At 43.8% G+C, this 5,612-nt stretch overlaps 1 pseudogene; it reads right to left on the bottom strand.

Moving 5' to 3' along the window:
- Positions 1 to 1,101: 1,101 nt before the first annotated feature.
- On the bottom strand, positions 1,102 to 3,020 carry LOC113931241 (annotated as a pseudogene).
- Positions 3,021 to 5,612: the final 2,592 nt, after the last annotated feature.

The following is a 5,612-nucleotide window of genomic DNA, read 5'->3' as shown; positions in this document are numbered from 1 at the left end:
GGAGTTCCCCCGCAGAACTGAGCTCTGGTGACCCCCCAGGGGTCCATAACGTCCCCTTCACTGGCTGCCTCCCCTTCCAGTCCCACTTCCCCCACTGCTGTTCTCTCGAATCACCAGCTGAAGAAATGACGAGTTCTCAAAAATCCTTCTCTTAGGTTCTGCTTCTAGGGTAACCCACAGCAAAACAGAAAGTGAATGTAAAGATTTTTTTCCCTACCAATTATCATGAAGCAAAGGCAACACTTCATCATTCCCTTCCACAGAGCAGCTTCGCCGAGTCCCCTGCTCTTACCGGGTGGCAGCATGTTGCAGTGGAAAAGCCATGAACCCTGGGTTCCGATACCGCCTTTGCCATTGACTGGCTGACTGACTTGTGTGACCTTGCTCAAGTTACCTTGCCTCAGTGAACCTCAGTTTCCCCACTTACAAAAGAGGGATAATGGTATCGCCCTCCAGAACTGTTAAGAGAATTAACTCCGTACCCTAGGTCCAACAGCGCGGCGCGGCGCCTGGCACGCAGTGCCTGACCAGTAAATGTGAGTTCTTTGACTTCCAGTAGGTCGTTCCCAACCTCTACCAGTACAACAAAATGTTCCTGTCCTTGTAGCTTTTGTCACGGGACAATAAAACAAACAGATACCCAGAGCGAGAATATATCAAGATTCGAGAGCTTTCTCTGATTACGAAGCAATGGTAAAGATAACTATGAGGAAAACCTTATCTGGTTACAATTTTTTTTCCAGTCCCCTTTTTAGCTATTTATTTAAAAAAATCTGACATTATAGATTAAACTGGATTGTATTAACATGCTACTCTTGCATTCTACTATGGCAAACAAACAAAAATATTCAGTGCAAAAAAAACCTCCAAATAAAACAAAACCCAGAGAAGCATATAAAACTAAATATGGAACTGAGCTCTAACAGCTGAATGGAGAAAGGAATTAAAACAATTTAAAAATCACAAGTTTATGGTGAAGTGTAAAGAAACTGAAAATTTACGGACTATTTAAAAACCGAAATTGCTGACTGTTCAGAAACTACCCAGATGGATCAAGAGGGGTGAGCAGCCAAAAGAGCTCATAGATGAATCTGCATTGTTTCAGTCCCTTGCCATGCTACGCATCTCCGAGGGGAGCCTGGCACTTAGGTGCTGAACAAGGCTAGTGCTGGCGGCAGGCCCAGGGGTGGTAGGCTGCCCGTTGGTAGGTCCTTTCACTGGGCTTGCAATTTTGATCTCTACCCAAGACATCTGGCGCATCTTATTGATTTTGGCACCCTGACACCCCATCCTGCAGCCAATTAAAATGCTTGGAATGGCGAGTTCATGAGTCGTCTCAGTAGATGCATCCAAACCTGCTCCACAGCCTTTGACCTCTGGAGAGTGGATTCATTGTCACTGAATGCAGGGTGGCCAAGCATTAGAGGAAAATAAGAGTGTTGCTTTGCCAACGGGGGCAGCTTCAGCTTGGCCCATGTGGGATGGGCCACAAGGAATGGCACGCCGTCCTTGAATGGTATAGGGCTCTGGAGGGAGTCCCTCCAGCCCAGGGTCGAGGCACATGGATGGGCACCTGTGAGAAGAGCTCCCACGATGCAAGGATGAGCGGAGAGTTGGCTGACCTCCAGGGTCAGGGTGACTGCACTGTGACCAGACGGGTCTGTCTGACACACTCCGTGATGGATTGCCAAATGTCAGCAGTTGTCACGGCCTGCTCAGTTGAGTCGGGAAGCATACTGCCAGCCACCCCGGCCTGGGCCCCCTGTGCTCTCTCCTAGTGTTTCCTTGACCTTGAAACTACCTTTCCCAGGGAGAGAGTCACCCTGATGATACTGCCAACTTCCTTTACACGTGTGAGGAGCTGGATGCTGAATGTGACCTTTAATCCACTTTCAGTCCTAGCCTCTGGCTACCCGCAGGGCCCCTGTCGCCTTCCCACCGATCCCTAGTGTTCCTCCCCTGGCCTTCTGCCCTTTCCTCTTCCCACCCACTCCCTTCCTTTCTTTGGGCTTGCAGTTTGAGGCTTTCAGCAGGACCAGAGACTAAAGAAAAGGCTTGACCATTCAAAGTCTAGCTCCCCAGAACTCTGCTGGACATGGAGACTGGTGTGATTAAAGGAGACGCACCGTGCACTAAGCATGAAAGGAAAACAAGTGATACAGCTGATGGCATTTATATGAAGAGATTTTGTTCAACAAAAGACCCCTCTAAGGAGGAGCAAGAGAAGATACTCGCAACTCCTATACCCAACAAAGCACTTTTATCCAGAAGAGACTAAAAAAACTCCTACAAATTGAGAAAGAAATAGAAACTCAGTAGAGAAATGAGCAAAAGGCTTGGACATAAGCTGCCCAGAAGAGGATATCCAAATGACCAATAAACATAATAAAATGTGCTCATTACTAATCAGAGAAATGCAAATTAAAATCTCCACTATACATCGAATAGACTGGCAAAAATTAAAACATCTGACATTACCAAGTATGATCTAGGATGTATAGAGCAACTGGAACTCTCATACACCGTTGGGAGGAGTCTCAATTGGTGCCCTCAATTTGGGAAAGAGTTTGACATTATCTGTTGATGCTGAAGATACTTCTACCCTATGCCCCTCCAATACATACTGTATAATTCCATTTATGTAGCTCTCAAAAACAGACAAAACAAGTGTATAATTTAGGTATGCATACATAGGTGGCAAAGCAATAAAACACTGCAAGGAAGTCATTCCCATAAAGTCAGGGAAATGAAGAGAGGAATTTGTAATGGGCCAGGAGGACACAGGAGTCTAGTGGAGAGGTTGGCTATGTTCTTTCTATTTCTTGACCTGGCTGGTAGTTACAGGAGTGTTTGGTCTACAATAATTCATTATGCTACATGTTTGCACTTCATGTACCTTTCCATTTGTATGTTGCATTTAATTTTAAGAAAGCTTAAAAAAAAAAAAGCTTTCTCCAGGTATGCTCTGAGAAACATTGGTTAATGAGATTTTAATATGTTACTTACAGAAAGGATTCCATGGTCGAACACGTTGCAACACTGGCATAAATAAGGATGAACAGGTCTTTAATATGCCAAGGTACATTGTGACATTCCAAGAGGAAGCAAGAGTATGCACTGAATTGTATGACCATGGAGCCCTTTTCCTAAGGGACATTTTACAGAGAAAACTACTTAGAGAAAGTGATGGAAAAAAAACACACAGCAAGTCCCAGTTTTACGAGCCTGCTGATCTGGTCCAGCCAAGGGCTTCAACGAGCTTTATGCAAAGCTTAAAATGCAAAGTAGCAAGCAAATTAAGTTTTAAGTTGTGCTGCCCTGGAGGCCCTCACGATTCTTAAAATTTTCATAATTTCAGGAGTTTACTCAGTTGATCCCGAATAATGAGTCGTGAGGTGCCAGCCCACACCCATACGCACGCTTTCTGCCACGTTTGTTCCAGTTGATCATTGTTTATGCATGGATGGAGCAACCCATATTTGCTTACTTCTTGTTTTAGGCCTCTCTCAATTTATAAGCAAAGTCATTCTGATGGGACCCCACATCTGCCCTAATGCTGGTGCTGTAACTCTGCTCTCACTGGGGCCCGGGGTCAGTTAGCTTTCATTGTATAACTACCCCCAAAAGTGGTTTAAAACAACCACAATTCTGTGCTCTGGAGATTTGGGCTGGGCTCAGATGGAGGAGTCTTCTGCTGGTCTTAACTGGGTGTCACTCATCTGTCCACAGGCCACTGCTGGGCCAGCTAGGACATTGGCCGGCAGTTAGCTAGGATATCGGAGGCAGCCATTTTAGTTCCAGACATGGATTTCTCTCATCATCCATCACGCAGCCCTGGATGGGCTTGTTCAGGTGGCAGCTCTAACGAGAGTCCTAAGAATAGCAGGAGGGGCGCCTGCGTGGCTCAGTCGCTTAAGCGTCAGACTCTTGATTTCAGCTCAGGTCATGATCTCGGTCCTGGGGTTGAGCCCCGTGTTCAGCTCCCCGCGCAGCAGGGAGCTGAGCTCTCTCTCTCAAATAAATAAATAAACCTTTAAAAAAACAAAAACAAGAATAGCAGGAGAGGGATAGCCCCAATGTGCAAATGCCTTTCAGATCTTTGCTTGTATCACATTTGTTATTATCCTACTGGTCAAACAGATCACATGGCCAAATCTAGAGTCAGTGTAGAAGGCGACTACACAAGGGTATGGATATAGGGAGACTGAATAAATCGCGGCCATTTCTGAATCTGCCAAAGGTATTTCTGGCATTGTAGCCATTCCTTATCAAAACTATCTCTAAAACTTCGCTGATTTATGGCACCTCTGGTACCAGTCAAATTCACTGCTGAATTATATTTTTAAAAACAAACCTGTTCATCAGTCTTTTCAAGGAATGATCCAAATATGAAAGGCTGATTAAAATAGAGATCTATTATATTTTCAAAGATATGATGAAATGTAAATAGTTTCCCCTAGGGAAAGTGTGCAAGATGATTATTCAAGGAGAAATTTAATTATAACCTAAAAAAAAAACCAAACCAGGAATTCTAGCAGATATGGATTGTCATTAGATTGCATTTGTTACAGAAATACAAAAACTATGACCTTTCCTTTAATTCCATTTGTTTTTATTTGACAAAATCTGTTCCTTGTTTTTTTTCAACATGACTCTGTCATGGTTACAGTTTAACTGTTGCAGACTTCCAATTATTATCCAAGACTGGACATATTAACTCTGTCTGTTGGAAGAGCAAAAGCCTGTCATGTTGGGTAATACTGGCTGTGGGAGGCAGTCCTGAAAAGTCAGAACAGTCCCAGGCCTGCTTTCTGTTGTTTTCAGGCATGGACAGTCTATGGCTATGACCATGCTGAGTTGGAAAGGGTCTCACATCTTCAAGTCCTAACAGTATTTGGGGGTAATTTCTCTCAGCAGATGGCAAGGATCATCAGGTGACTCCGGATGGGAATACCAATCTTGATTCCATTTGACCACTTAAGGCCACCATCTTGTGCTAATTTTATACTATCAAGACCACAAGAAAGGATTGTCAGTAAGAATTTTAGGCTCTCAGTTTTGTCATCCAGAGTTAAGATGTCCTACGTTTTGCTTTGGATGACATTGAAGTCTACAGATTATATGGAGTTCGATCAAGTCATAGTTTTTTCTAAACTTTTTAAGTTGAGATGATGATGATGATGATGATGATGATGATGATGATGATGATAGAGAGTAGCAGCTCTGGCCAAGTTCTTGACAATAATCATATCACTTAATCCTTACAGCCACCCTCTTATCTCTGTTTGACATGGGAAAAAAAACAGAGGCACCAAGAAATTAACTTGCCCAAGGACCAGTGACTTGTAAATGATGGCATCACGATTTGAACCCAGGTCTGTTTCTAAAGTTCTGCTCTTAAGTACTCAGCCACACCACCCCCTGTTGAGAACTTGCTGGATATGTCTTAGCATCATCATCATCATCATCATCATCATCATCATCATCGTGTACACTTTTGCTGAGGGCTCACTGTTTGTAGTGTGGGCAGAACTGTGCTGGAAGTGTGGCATAAAAATGCCTCTTGGCACAATAGAACATGGGATAAACAACCTCATAAATAGCTCTCTCTA

Source organism: Zalophus californianus, chromosome X, assembly GCF_009762305.2.
Source record: "Zalophus californianus isolate mZalCal1 chromosome X, mZalCal1.pri.v2, whole genome shotgun sequence".
NCBI lineage: Eukaryota > Metazoa > Chordata > Mammalia > Carnivora > Otariidae > Zalophus > Zalophus californianus.
This window is presented reverse-complemented; position numbering and strand designations above follow the sequence as displayed.